Raw genomic sequence first — 15,840 nt, forward strand, 5'->3', positions numbered from 1 at the left:
AAGAAAAAGAAAAAGAAAAGAAAAGAAAAAGAAAAAGAAAAAGAAAAAGAAAAAGAAAAAGAAAAAGAAAAAGAAAAAAAGAAAAGAAAAAGAAAAGAAAAAAAGAAAAAGAAAAAAAAAGAAAAAGAAAAAAAAAGAAAAAGAAAAAAAAAGGAAAGAGAAAAAGAAAGAGAAAAAGAAAGAGAAAAGGAAAAGAAAGAAGGGAAAAGAAACCAGACTTGCTATCCCTACTAATCAAAGCCTCACACAAATTCCAGAGAAGACATTCACCATCCCTGATGCTGGTTCTGGCCCCAGCGTGTTTAGAGTCTGGTCATCAGCTATCGTATGTTCCAGCTTAGTGGAAAGGAATTAACTAAACCTACTTATGGATGGGCTACAGACCAGTGGTGGTCTAACTTGTGTCCTTCTGCCTCACCTTATCATCTCTGCATCCAAGCTGCAGTAGTAACTGATCCCTGTCTCAGCTCCTTTCTAGAATGGCAAGCCATGGTGGGTCAGTTCCCCTGTTTTAACTGATCATATTAACAGAGGTGAAGGGAGGTCTGTGTCATCTTCTGCATCCCTCTATAAAGCATCAGAGGCCAAAAAATCAAGGGTGTAGCACTGGTGGTGGTAGGTCAGTCTGGCTTGGAGCAAGACCAGACAGGTTTTGTGGTATGCCTACCATGTGATACGCTGCCTTGCATTCAGCAATTTCTGCTCTATACAACCACGTGCAGTGTGTTTCCCCAACGTACTCCCTAATGCTATTATACTCAGTCTTTCCTGATCCTCTGGGACCTCAACATCACATGAAACGAGAATAACTCTGTTATTTATTTCCATCATGTTCTACCTGGAAGGCTGGATGATTCCTCCTAGCAAGCATCTTACCAGTACACAAAAAGTTATCCGTACAACAGTGCCTGTTCTGGCCTGCAAGTTAGCAAACAATACATCTTAATTATACTTAAATGCCAAAAATCTGCAAAGAACGAGGCAACATTAGTCAGCTGTGAATTGGTCCTGACTCCTGCCTCTGCTTTGGCTGGAGATGCAGCTGCAGGAATACATAAATTAGGTTTTGATTTGTTTGTGCCAGTACAATCAGTAGTAGCTGCTCCTTAAGAGCATTTCCAGTATTAGTGGGCTTACTGGCATTCATCCTATTAGCATCTCAGATGCAGGTGGCATCTGGAAAGTTTTATTTTAAAAGACTTTTAGTATTGTACTTAGGTTAATAAGAAGCGTTATTTTTAAATATCTCGGCAGTTTTCCAGAGCGTAGTTCAGTCTCATGACATCTGCTCAGTGGATACTTGTTACCTTTGGGTTTATTGAAAGAAACCCTCTGAATAACCTTTTTGTTAGCAATCTGCTTTATAGGCCCTGCAATGGAATAGTGCTGGAGTGCAAATGGAGTCGCTAGCAGAAGGGATTTTCTATGCTGTAACAAGCTCTTTGGTATTGTGGCACTCGCATGTCATAACGTTCAATAAAACCACCCAGTTCTCCTCCCCGTTTCCCTCTTGGTGAGGTTCTGCCATCTTTATTCGTGAGCTGGAGCTGCTGAGGGCACATCTCAGCTCGGCGGGACGTGGTGTGGTTTCAGCTTTGGAAACGGGGGTCTCCACATGGGGAAGGAGCCAGCCCAAGCACGTACAGCTTGGGTTGCCCTTCCTCCTGCTTTAAACACTGCAGCGAGGCCAACCTTGTGCAACTGCTCCCACAGTTTGGGAGTGCTGACAGATTACACTGGCTGAGTAGCTCATTCATAATAAATGAAAGGAATCACCAGTTCATTTTCCAAATTTCAGCCCTTCCAATATTTAGCGTTCAATGGGAAAATGATTGAATAGAAGTCCTGTTGGTGAACGAGAGGATTTCATTTATACGGCGCAAAGTAAGTCCCGTTGCCAGAAAGAAAAACATACCCTTCATGAAATTCACCTTTATTAATAGCTGACAGCATAGCTGGTAAACCAAACCAGCTATTCAGCAGCTTCCATAAATTAAACCAAAGCAGAAACTGTTTTTACAAAAGGATCGGCTGGAGCTGGAGCTCCTGTTTGGTGACATAATTCTCAGTGCACTAAGCTAGATTTTGCAGATTAAAGAACAAGAAAACTACAAACATAAGGCAAGGTAAAGGAACTGAAATGGTCTTTTCCTGTGAAACACCAGAATAAGAACTGAGTATGACTCTGAAGACACAGTCAGGACCAAAACCTCTGCTGGGGATGGTTCTGGTGTGGTTCCACTAAAATTGAAACAGCAAAACTGCAAACAGAAGCTGAGATGATTCACATAATACATGCATATTTTACAGCTCCGTGTAGTTTCTATTCCAGCTAAAGGCCTGGATCTCCTTTATATAAGAGGAAAGATCACTGACTTAAAAATAAAAAATAAAAAATAAAAATCAGAAGTTCCAGCATGTCTTCTGCAAGTACTAGGGAAATACAATCGTTCTCTTTGTCAGCTAAACTGGAAAATTCAGATTTGTGAGTATTCCTAACAGACAAACTGCAGAAATCAGGCACAGTCTTAGAGGCTCCTAAAGGTATGCCACCTTTAGCAAAATATCAGAATAATGCGGGAGACACCCAGGTGTTGGACAGAGCTCCAAAATAAGTGGATTCTGCTTCAGTCAAAGAATATGGACTGAAGCAAAAAAAGTTATGTTTGGGATAGTACCTGCTAGTTTTTTATCCAAACCTCAGATATAGGGTCATTTCTAAATTAAACAAAGTTGAATAAGTCTTGGAAGAAAGAATTTCAGCAGTCAGCTGACACTAGTGTGATGCTGCTTCTATTTTTTTTTTTTTTTTAACCATGCATTTTGAGACGTAGTTGTGAAGTTGAAACAAGCGGAAATCCAGAACAGTTCAATTGCAACCATATGAAAAAGCACAGTTCTTGCTACCATTACCTTGCTTTTCTTCTGGTGTCAGACCTGGCTTCAGGAATACTTTAGATGATGGAATTTAGAGAAAGGGTTTAGAAGAGAGTGTTGAGATCACCCCAGTGGTTTGGGTGACAGCTGCAAGAAAGATGGTCTTCAAAATGAGGTAGTATACAAGATATTTAAGAAATATTCCAAGAGATATTTTAGGAGTCTTGGGAACATTAATTCCAGATACAAATCAAAAGTTTTGTCTCTGGCCGCTGGGCAAGAGCTCTTAGAAAAGACAAAGAATAATTAAATAAGCAGGCAGCATGTGCAAATCAGTTCAAACCAGTATGAACAAAGGAAACTTGTTTTAAATATAGACAAATGCCTTTGATAGCAAGGTCAGATCGAAAAATTTTGGACTGCTTATAAAGAGAACTTTCTCCACTTGCACATATACATTTCCTCCTATGCTTTTCTGCACTGTGTCAGGATCCCTGCAGATGCAGGGATTTGTGTCTCTGGGTGATATTCAGCCAAGCAACAGCAGTGTCGTCAGGTGCAGTGACTCTGGGTCTGGACAGTGTATCTGGCTGCAGGGCTGGGAGATCAGGTCCAGACAGTCCAGGAGCTGGATCAGAGGCTGATGGCCATCTGTACTAAGCCTGTCAGCCAAAACTGTCTTGGCGAGTACAGAGCTAGAGAACGATCATATCTTTGTCTCTTTTTGATCTTTCAGATTACTCTGGGAATCGGAGGAACTACTGGAAAGGCATAATACAGGGCTCAGCAGGAGAAAAACAACCCAATAACAATCCTGGACCCAAGCCTTCTTGGAGTAAGAGCTCTTATTCTTGGAGGTGAGCAAATCTGTTTTGGAGTTTTCGAGCTGTTGCCTCCACATACCAGGTCCGCATTTACTGATGGGCTGCCTCCTCAGGGAGCTGCTGCATTTTTTTGGGCTCCTGGATGTGAACGAACATTTGGATTCCGCAGGCATATGTCAACCATGTCCGAGTGTGAAGCCCTCATAAAGATGGTCTTTCTTAGTGTGTAGCTGTCCTTGTGCCTGTGAAGAGCCATCCTCAAGGTGTGAAGAACAGCTCAGGATGCTGCTCAGGCCACTTCCGTATTCCCACCTCCAACACATTTATATTTAATTCTGTAACACAGTTCCCGGGCCAAAGTTCTCTGACTACAAAGGTGGTACAAAAAATTACTTCCCAATGTGTTAGCGATGCAGCGGTGATTAAGGTCCTTATCAAGGAGAAGCTTTCCCTGTATTTGTGTGTTCAAGCCACCAAGCCAGTTCTGCAACAAGATGCGGCACCAAGATTTTCCTGCCTATCCAATGTCTTATCTGAGAAAAGACTGACTTGACTCAGAGCTAATGAGGTTGCAGACTAAATCCATAAGGCAAATTCACATATATTAAGCTGACATGAGATCTAATTATGGGGTGTTGGAATCATTTTGATACCCACAGAATAGAAGCACTTGTAATAAAGGAAATGTGCCAACAGGAAACTGAGATTTTACTGATCTGGAGTTAGTGATTAGCCCCAGAGGCTGAGAAAGAATTAGCAACAACTAATGGGATGCAATGAGATGTACATATTTATATGTTCTGAATGCCTTGCATTTTTAGATGAGTAACAACTACTGCTGGGCATTTCATGAAGATATTCCTGCTTATGAGGGGAGAAAGCGGCAGGATTTTGTGCTTAAAATTGTTTGATCCTCTTTAATCCAACACACTGCCTGCAGTCTACACTGCCCATTTTTTGTTTTCATGCCACAGTAGCCATCAAGGGTGAGGAAACCAAGCAAGAGCCACAAACATCCCTAAATTTTTTGTACATGAGTAGCTACAAAAAGAAGCAGACAGCCCAGAGCTGTTGCTTTTTTGATAGAATCCACATGTGGATATATGAACCTTAAGTGAGATCCACTCTAATAATGACCTGAAGAGCAACAACACACTTACAGCTCCTCCTCAAGCTTCCTGGTAGAGGAGAAATGAGACACAACGTGTTCTGACCTGCTCCAGGAACAGGGGGATGGAGGCAGTTCACAAGGATGCCAACAAGGCAAAGTGGAACGGCAGAAAGGAACAAGCAGGTGTACTTCCAAGTGCTGAGCAGCTTCTGCCAAAAGCAAATCCATCAGCAAGATCCTTTGAAGAAAATGTGCAGGTAAGAACCATTAAACACTCCTGGGAGACAAAGGGTTGCCATTGCATTTTTCCTCTACATAAATATGTGTTCCTACATACCAGGTTTTGTAAAGCATGCCTAGGACTCTAGCTCTCTTATTATCCTCTGGTGTTATCCCCCCCTCCTTTCTTATGCTAACCCATTTGTAGGGAAAAAATAATAACAGCAAAACACTCAATTAATGGAAAACATCTTCACTTCAGTGGAGCCAAGAATGCACACCGTCCCTGAATTTATCTCCAAGGGACTGGAGAAAGGAAATAATTCAGAGCCTTCTTATACCCATCTAAGTCTCTCTTTCTATCTCGTCCTGCAGGCCTTCATCTGTAGTCTCGGTGGCACAGTGGCAGACGCCACTCTGGCACTACTTCTGAGCTGTTCTCTGAGAATTAAGTGTGATTTGATACAGGGTCAGGTTCTAACAACCTCACTCAGAGTGACCCATTACCATCTAACTCTACCAGAAGGATGCCCAGAGTTAAGGGATCTGACCACAGGCTGTTATTTGTGTTCCTACCAAGTGATTCAGAATGCCAGGTGGAGTCCCCACCATGTCCTCGGAACACAAGTCTGCAGGCACATCTCTGGACATGGCCAGAGTGTACTCTCCAAAGGATGTTGAGACTCAAATACCAGAGAGTCACTTGGTCATAGCAGACTGTCCACAAGATGGCTATGGTGATAGTAGGTGGATGGGATAGAGCATGGGCCACGTTTATGGCAGCCCAGATTTCTTCAGTCCCCTGAAACTGCCTAGTCCAAAGGAAGGCCATCGGCATTCATCTAAAAGCACATAGGTAGCACTATTCCCTAGTTTATTGTAGCTCTTCACCTGCAAGCGTGCTACTGCATGCCACTTAAAACACTTTTTTTCCTTTGCTTTTTAGTTCCTAGACCAACCTCAAGATGCGTAGATGGGGGAAACTGTGGCAAAGGAACAACACTGCGCTCGTCCGCTTCCTGCTGCTGCTGGGTCTGCCTGGGTCTACCTCAGGTTTGACCCCTATCTCTCCTGCACAGCTGCCCCCAGCAGATGCCGTGCCCATCGTGTGGATGTGCTACTCATCAAGATAAAAGGAATAAGAATCTATCTCAAAGCACTTAGGTATGATTAAATAAAGGAGGCCATTTCCTGTGCTGCTAATCTGGTGCCTTTCAAAACCACTAACTTCACTTTTTGAAAAGTTACCATCTTTTAATTCTCATGGGTCTCTTCTACAGTTCTCCTCCTCCTTCCTGGGAAGGGGTGATCCACTTCATGATACGACAGTAGCTCACAGGGCTGATTAAACTGAACTCTGTGCAACACAAACAGTGATTTTTCATGTACAAAATGAAAGAATTGAACTGCTCTCTCTTTTGAGTTTTGTCTGGGTCAGGATACCCAATTAACCTGCAGGTTCCTGTACTGGCAGTTACCTGCTCTTTGCTTTGAAATCAAGTCACTCTCCTGTTTTGGAAGCTCTACTGCTCTGAAAGCCTTCCTGTTCTTTAATATGGTAGAACAAAGCAGAAGCAGCTACGGTGAAAAAATGAAAACACAGGCTCATTCCATATGGCCTCTTACTATACAATTGAGTATTACTGTCTAAAGTTCAATAACATCTTAACTGCTTGGCCACTAAGAGACAGGCTATTTTAGGACTCTAATATTTGGTGAGTATGTATGAAGTCAAGTAAGACTCTAAGTTATACAGTCCCACTCATACAACTTCCAGGGTTTAGACTTTGTAACCTGCTTGCATTTTTTTTTTCTTTTGGTGCCATTCTCATTTCCAGAAACTCTGTCAGATTATATACGTCGCTGTGCTTTTCAGATTAGGCACCTGATGCTATGTAGCTTCTTTCAGAATGCTCTAATGTTTGCTAATCCTACTTTTTTTTTTTAATTTCTTTTTTTTTGGCTTCCAGGATTTGTTTATAAACAGGAAATATTTGTTTATAAACAGGAGTTGAAACATATGAGAGTGAAGCAGTGAGTGTGACTAAGCAGGCTCTTACCTGCAATATCCATACAAAATAGCCATTGAGCATGTGAGGAAGGACTGTGCATGGGCAGTGAAGCCCAATCTCTTCTAGGCGTAATAAACCCCAAGGCTACAGCCATGGTGCTTGACACTTGAAGTGCAACACGCATCTGATCACAGTGAATGCATCACATGCCTCAGCTTTGGACGGCTACTCTGTGAATGTGTGTGTTGAGCAAAGCAAAAATGGGCAAATAAAATAGGCAAAAATGAGTTAGATGTGTCAGATGCAGGGGGCATGTGGTGCACAGAGCACAATCCTTATCTCCATCTCATGGGAGATGGGAAAGTGACTGTCATGATTTGTCAGAGCCCATCTCTGCTCACTCTGCCCAGGATTATTGGTAGTACTTAAGTAATCAAAATCTGCAGAAAGCAATATGCAACTGATTTTTCTCTGTTGTGTGGTGTGGTGTAGTTGTTTACACACTGAGGCTGACTTTCCCTTATCCAACACCATGGACAGTCTTTTACATTTGGGCAAAAGGATGACAAAGTCAGCACGATAATGTAAGGTGCAAAAAAACAGAGAGTGAGGTTTGTAGCACAAATAAATCTACATTTTTTCTATCTGGTGTTTTTTGTTGTTATTGTTGGTTTGTTTGTTTGTGTGTGTGTGATTTTTGTTTGTTTGTTCATTTGTTTTTCCCTATTAATACAGACTTTTGGATAGATCTCACTAATCTGTGACTTTGAAAAGGATGTTTTAGAAGTGATAGAAATCAGTGCAAACAGTATTCTCTTCTTTCCCTCGATCAGCCTTTACTCAGGGTGATTTTAAAATATATGCACTGTTTTGGAGCTGACATTTTTGCTCCAACTTTAATTTCACACGTGTGCCACAGATTGTAAGCCTCTACCACACCATAAAATTAAATCATATATGCAAGAACATCCTGTGCTAGCCACACAGAGGATGACCACTAAATCTCCCAGAAATGTTAGCTTTTCTGCATCCCAAGACTGTTTCAAAGCTTCACATCATTGCAATTCCCTGGGTTTCCACCTCTTTCCTTGACAGCCATCTGGCCCAACCACACTCCAGCTGCAGTCAGGCTTCCCTCGCCACTTACACCTGATCTTTTGACTCAGCACACCTGAAACAATTCTCGCTCAATCTATCAAGCAATATAAAATTAGACAATCAACACTACTAACATAGTAGGGAGGGAGAGTAGTGTAAGGAGTGCTTGTGTGGTAGGCACTGAGTGCTTACAAACTGCTAATGAGTGGTGGTGGGGGGACATGAGACAGGGAGGAAGAAGTTGCTATGCTCTGAGTGTACCTTGTCCCAAAGCTTAACACCCTTTTCATAGTACTGATGTTTTTTTCTCCCCTCTCGTTTTCTCTATATTTACATTTTGAAACAAAATTCTGGATTGAATATTTTGTCCACAGAACATTTGGAAAAACAAACAAAAAATCTTTTATTTCAGCTTTCTCAAGCTCTTCCAAACAGCAGTCTTTTGCTGGTTTATTTAGGTTAAAACACGCTGTCCTATATCAGCAAGAAATCTGCTACGGGACAGATCCAGCATGATTACAAGAGATGGATAAAGTTCAAAAAGTTTAAGGTCTGGTTTGGTTTCCATGAGGCTGAACCTCTGGGAATCACTGCTTCCTGTTTGGGGGTCTGGATTTGGAAATAACAAGAACAGGGATTATTGCTTTTAATATTATTTTCTGCTGCTGGTTTTAGGCCAAATCTGGGAGAGCAGAGGTGCTCAATTACTTTAATGAGAAAATACAACAGTTTTTCAGCCTGGAAATAGATTTGTTTGTGGTTTGTATTCCATGCTTGGTTTTTATTTTATCATTGAATACAGCGGCCTACCTCTAGACCTCTGTTGCATGGTAGACCTATCGGAGCTTTTTAATTCATGAAAATATTGCTCTTGTGTTACTTCTGTTACTGCCCCAGCAACCACAGAAACATAATTTCTGTTAATATGTTTTTGTGTTTCTCATAAATAGCCAGAGTCTGTTCCTAATCCCTGCTAGAGTGCAGTTGACTTCCACGGAGCAATTCCAGATTTACACTGATCATCATTAAGAGTTGTTTTACCACCAGGCTCATAGCAATGACTTAATTAAAATTACTTTTGCCGACGTTACTCCTTGATTTTCCAGTCAACAAACCTTAAAGGAGATTTCTTCACTGGCCAGCCCGGAGAGCCTGCGTGATGCCTCTCGCATCCTTCCTTCCCCTCTTTGCCTTGCCGTGCCCGGGCTCCCCGCAGCAGACCCCTCTCGCACGCACTGCTTGATAGCAACGGGGTCAGCAGCGAGCATAGAGTTCAGCGCTATAGAAGTGGAAACAGAAAGCAGCCATGGGCAATTAACCAGGGCTGCGACTGCTTATGTTTGGTTCCTACTTCCATTTCTGTTTCCATGGAAATGGACATCAGATCATTGGGAATAAAGTAAATTTGCTATTTCCCCTCACCTTAATATCAGCCAGGCTATACAATCCAAATAAATCCGAACTTATCTAATTAAATGTGATTTTACAGATCTTTTCTTTCATTGATATAAACTGACAAAAGCAACATCGGTTTTGAAGTACGCAGAGGCTATTGGCTGTCCTTTGGGAAAGGAGTTGGTAAGTTTGCCCACCCCTTTTTGCTTTGAAAGGTATCAAAACATGCAAACATCCACCCTACCCCTTGCTCTGTGTTCCTGCCTGCCCATTAATATTGTCGAGCTGAACAGTACTCATCACTTGCCCATTAGGGGTCATTTAAGCATAAATGACCCCCCTTACAGAGATTGTGTGGGTTAAAGACCTCTTCTTTGTCTGGCTGTTGAGGCTTTGAGGTTCATTTGTATTGCAGAGCAGCTGCAAAAAAAAAAAAAAAAAAGTTCAAGCCCACCTTTAAAGGTCATATCGTCTCAGAGGAGGAGCTTTGACCTAGAAGGGCTTCCCAGGTGAAAAGCTCAGGGATTGGGAACAAAGGAAAAAAAAAAAAAAAGTGTTTTTTAAGCTTTCACTGTGAGAAAGCTGAGAAAGATGAGACTTATATGTTCATTTACAAAAGACAGAGTACAGACTGGACACTTGATTTCTCCCTCCAGATGTGAAGCTGATCTACAAAACTGTCTGACCTGTAGGGGGATGACAGCAATTTTCATTTTGTCTTGTGACACAACAGATCAGACAGACAAAATCTCAAGGGCTGCTTTCAACAAAAATGTCCCATGTCACAAGTCAATATTCTTCCAGTTGTATCAGCTGCCTTTACTGGTCAACGCATGAAGGCAACACTGGAAACAACCTGATATTCCACCAATGTATGTCACCCACCAGAAGATGCCTCATACTTTTCCTTACGGCACCCCTGATTTTGTTAAACCTAAATAACTAACAAAAACTTGCCATGAAAATAGCACAAAATAGTATTTCTGCGTGGATTGTCATTACACTTGCAATTCACAGTTACTGAAAGCATAAATATCATTGCTGTGTTAATGCAAATTCAATGTCAATAAATGCAAATTCAATGCCAATAAGTGGCTTGTTTTCCAATGGTGTTCATTTTACAGCAGGTAGTTGGCGAAAACAACCTGTGTTGTTTCCCCATGTCTACCAAAGTGTTAATTTCTGGTGCCCACTAACAAGAACAGTAAGAAAGCAAACAATCAAAATGGATCTATATAGGACTGTAGGTTTAAACCGTTTAATTATTGTAGCTGTAGCTGGTTCTTGCTAATGCATGGATCACAAAAGCTTCACTCCTGTGGAAATCAGTCATGCGTGGGAGATCAGGAATTACAGACTTCACCAACGTGAGGGATTTACTCTGGTCATTTAAAGAGGTTTCCTCCAGTGACAAAAGCCTTGTGCCTGATACTAATGCACAGTATGTAGCTAATTTACTTTAAAGTAGCCTATAACCTAATCATAGGCAGTCTTAAAATATACTTCTTTAAATGACTCATATCAAATGCTTCAGTCATAACATACATCTCTCTCTCTCTCTTTTTTTTATTCTTTTTTAAAATTTAGATCCATCACTGTTGAAGTTGCAACCATGTCTTGAGGAAGTGGAGAAAGCTAGATGATAGGTAACTACATGCTGTCAGTGGTAAAAGGTCTGATTTCTCCTATCTATCCTAAAGGCAAGCTTCAAGCTCTCTTTTTCTGCCATATCTGTCATAGTGGTCACTATCACAATGATGAATACAATCTCCAAGACAAATCTATCTATATGAGTTTCCTTCCCCGAAATCCATTATATATTCATTTATAACTTAGGGCAAATACATAGGCCGTTGAAACTAGTGTGATCACCAACAAATGAACATAGATCAGGATCTAAGTCCACAGTACTGGAGCCATTCTCAAAGTACTGGGAAATTAGAACATTAAAGAATGAATGAAGCTGAAGCCTATTAAGTATCATTTAGATTTGCACAGAAATACACACGAAGGGCAGGAAGCAGAGTGCAAGATATTTAAGGAGCGCAGTATACAAAATACAATAGCTGGAATTGTGGATTGAGGTCTAGTCTGCAGTGGTGGAGTCACACTGGCAAGATTTCCTAGGGGTGATGCAACATATGCTGATAAATAAGTTAATATGCAGGTACAGTCCCTATTTATTCTACAATTCTAGTAAAGCTGTACAAGGTAAATCATACATTTTGGATAAAACTGCATCTACACTTTACCTTTTATTTCAATAAAAATCTTATTTTAAAGAGACGTACCCCTTATCTACGCTACAGTCAAGCTCCTAGTTTAGATCTTGTCTAACTTTCATTTTGTAGAGTAGATCCCAGGGACTCTTCTGCTACGTGTATTGGTTTTGCTCATACCTCAGAAGACTTTTTTTAAGTATTAAGAAAGATTTAAAGTGAAGGCCTGTTAAAGGATAATAAATACCTGAAGAAGAATGAGGAAATACATTGAAGCTGAATCACTGCTGTGTCACGCCAGTTTTTCCCTTTTACTCTCGAGATGCCACTGAAATCAATGAAGTTACAGTTACTTAAAGATGTAGCATTATATGGGCGAACCAGGTACATCATGTTGCAGTAAATGACTAGAGCTTGCTGGCAGACCTGCTCAGAATCAAGTATGCCCCCTTAAATTTCACACTATTTACACAATCTTGTAACAGCAAAGCAAAACAAGAAGTTCAATGTGCAGTCAGAACAAAATCTTTTTACTCTGGTCTAAGTATTTAGCCAATACAGTATCACAGAAACATTGATTTCTGTTCCCAGCCTAAGAATCCTCCTGATAGTCTCATACAGAACCAAAGAACCAGCACAATCTCTTCTTTTATGGCTAAGAAAATGCAAAGAGAATCGTTATCCCTGGGAAAGATTTCTCTGATAGACGAGGAAGGACTGTTCATTAGTGTCATGAATGATGCTGCCTCCTTTTTATGCAACTTGCATTCACTGATGCTGGCACTGTCAGAGTCTCCAACTGTGTGCACAATTCAGTTCATCGAACAAGGCAGCATCCTTTCCAGATACACTCAACGTGCGGTATTATGGTTTGGAAATTCATTCCACTGAAGAGAAACATGAATTATTTCAATTCTGCACCACCACCCCCAAAAAAATAAAAAGCCACACAGTCTATGCCTTCTTTTTTCCATGCTATTAGGGAGATTATCAGGAAAAGATAAACACAGCAGTTGTTCAAGGTCCCACACAAGCAAAACAAGGACCGCAGGCCACTCCACACACAGCACTGAGCCATTGCTCTGTTTACTTACAAGACGTGAAATAACACATTTTTCAACTCTTCTTTTAAAATAATTATTCAGTGATGGCAGAGCAATTTTACAAATTTTTAAACTGGAAAAAAAGCCCCAGACAGGCACGGTTTTAAGTCCCCTTTGTTCTCAGCCATTTCGTTTGGTGTATTTAGCATGGCAACATGTCACTCTGCTGGGAAAGGCTGCCTCTCCCTGATGCTGAGAGAAAGCAGAGGCCAGCACCACACTCCTGATTCACCTGCAGATCTCAAGGTGCATCAGCAAATTATACATGGTCCCTAAGCAGCAAGGACCAGGTCCAAACCAAGCTATGCCATGTCCACATAGTGCTTGGTGCCTGCAGTATGAGAGGGCCTCAAGCTAGCAGCAGGGGAAGAGATACATCTACTCGGAGAAGCAGAGGGCCCCTGTGGAGATAATAGCTCATGTCCCAGGAGCCAGATAGGTTCTTTACAGCAGTAAAGCTGACACAGGGCAAAAAGCCAGTCTTCTTACAGGGGGTGACCTGGTACCAGCCCAGCTCTGCTTCAGCAGGGATCAGCTGTGCAGGGTAAGTGGGGTTTGGGGATGCTCTGCACCTCCTTCACCCTCACGGCATCCAGCAGGCAGGGGAAGTGCACAGCTGGGGCATGTGCTTTTTAAGATCATGGCATTCAGCCCCAACCCATACACCTCCGAGCCTGCGCTGCAAAAACCAGCATGCTGAGCAAGCAGCCATCTGGAGCCTGCCTGTAGGAAAACCCTGAGGACGGGGGTTAGGGGTACACTTAAAATTCCACTTCTCTCCAGAGCCTGGATATTTTACATGGCACTTTTTCATTTCAGATGCCTTTTTCCAGCAGAACTGAGCAGGGTCCCACTTTTTTTCTAGAAAAAGAAAGTGTGTCTCTGAAATCCTCCATTTTTCCTGGCAGACCAGAAGTCCCACACAAAGTGCTCTGTCTGCTTTTTTGCCTGGAGCCTCTCTCAGGCAGGACTTTGAAAGAAAGCAATGGTCACCACAGCTGTTCTTGGGGGAGCAGATCTGGCAGAGCACAGCGGGCGGTTTGGAAGTGTCCTTGTGAGACTGAGCCTGCCAGAAGATAAGCAGATGAACACAGAGTTTGTTGGTTCTAATCCGACCTGAATGTCAGATAAGTACCCCATTGCACGGCCTGGTCAAGGCAGGAGCAATGGTTAGGCGTGCTCCAAAACAGTGTTAGATGCCTTGGGAGCTTTAATGTCAAAGACTGAAGGATCAGCACAGTCTAAGTGCCTTTAAGACCAGACGGGAGCTTTACACTTAGGCACCTAATTTCCTTCCAGTTACATTTAATGTGCCTAATTTCTCTTTTTCATCTGGTGTGAGATGCAGCTTCACTTGGGATGCAGAGCTTGCCATGAGCCACGTTCCCCAGCCCTTCTCACAGGGACTCCTAAAGAAATGGGGAAGAATGCCTGACAAACCACTAGCAAATCACTTGATAAGGACTTCTGTGGGTCCTCTGAGATAACTGCCAGCTTTAAAAAACAAACAATGCAATGAACATGCAAATAATCCATGGTACAAACAGAGCAGACTGGAATGTGGAGCATTCATTTTTTCATTATCAGCCATCAAGGTAAAGGGAAGGAAGTAAATAAATTATGTGCCTGAGATATTTGTGTGGAAACGTTTTTTTTTCAAGCTTGATATAAAAAGCAATTATTTATTACTTCAGGAAATACTCTAGCATCAAGTGATGACCCCAGGTTGGTGTCAATGGTTACCCAACAGGCTTACTGTTCAGAAAGCTTTATGGTTACCACATAAGGTTTAATCAGTGCATTAAAAATAAATTAAAGATTTGCTAATTGTAATGTAATTAGCTTAATTTAATTACATTGCTCAGTGACTGAGAATTTTATTGTTATTGTGAGATCTTTTCTCATTTGGGGCCTGAAGTTAAGTGGTGCAGTATTGACAACCGTTTCCTCCCTTAATATTCTGCTTCAGGAATGGCTGGTGAAATTTTTACCTGAATATTGCAATTTATCACAATCAGTATCATCACAAATTACACAAAGCATCCAGTAACATGATAACTTCTAAATGAAGTGTCTGTAACCAGGGCAGTAGCAGCCTCGGCTGTTAATTTGTCATATTTCATAGCCAGCCTGACACCCTGTCCAATTTGCTTGTAAGCTTTATCACAAAGACAGCTATGTGAGCTGCCTCTGAGCAGAGTGGAGGAGATGGACAGAAATTCAGTGGAGGCAGCTTGGCTCTTCAGTTCCCTGGTTTTGCATACAGTCCAGCTGCAAAATCAACAGCCCCGTGTCTTGGTGATGTTTGTTTTCTCCATTTAAATCCCTCACCTTCTTCTCCCCCCTCCCCACTTCCTCATTAAGACAACCCAAATTTTTTTCTTTAAGACTCCCTGCTGACCATACTCCAATGGTCAACATACTTTATCAGCAGTTTCAGGAGTTAAAAGAAATAAGAGGGCTAACAGTACTTTGGAAGCATCATTGCTTATTTTTTACATGCTCTCAGTTTCAAGCCAAAGCATGTAATCCTCTCAAACAACCTGTGAGTTTTTCCTTTTGGGCAGAAGTTGTGTGGTAACTATAAAAATGGCCATGAACATCCCTTTAGGAAATTGGCCTCTCTTCTGCTCTTATCTTCCAGATGCTCTGAGGCCCTCAATCAATTTGCATTGATTTGAGCAACAACATTCAATACATATTATCAATCTGATCTGACAGGATTTGTGTGAAGAGTAGATCTTCCTTTCTGCTCTTGACTTGCCAAGCACGAGATGCTACAAAACCCATAAAACTCTGTCTAAAAGATCAACAGGTGTCAAAAGATGCCTGGACTTAAAAATACATAAGACTGGCATTCTTCCTTGCCTAACACACTAAAATCATGTTGGCCTTGGTTGGTTTTTTGTGTGTTTTGTTTTTGTTTTTCTGAAAAATAAAACCTAGCCTCCAACGAGGCAGGAGGTGTCGTGCTCCCTTCTA

At 41.6% G+C, this 15,840-nt stretch overlaps 1 long non-coding RNA gene across 1 annotated transcript; it reads left to right on the forward strand.

The window, feature by feature from the left end:
* The first annotated feature begins 7,317 nt into the window (after positions 1-7,317).
* Positions 7,318-11,498, forward strand: LOC310894549. Its single transcript, XR_014580000.1, has 3 exons — positions 7,318-9,540; positions 9,631-9,719; positions 10,193-11,498. It is a non-coding gene; the product is annotated as an uncharacterized lncRNA (long non-coding RNA).
* Positions 11,499-15,840: the final 4,342 nt, after the last annotated feature.

This window comes from Anser anser, assembly GCF_964211835.1.
Source record: "Anser anser genome assembly, chromosome: 2".
NCBI classification, from domain to species: domain Eukaryota; kingdom Metazoa; phylum Chordata; class Aves; order Anseriformes; family Anatidae; genus Anser; species Anser anser.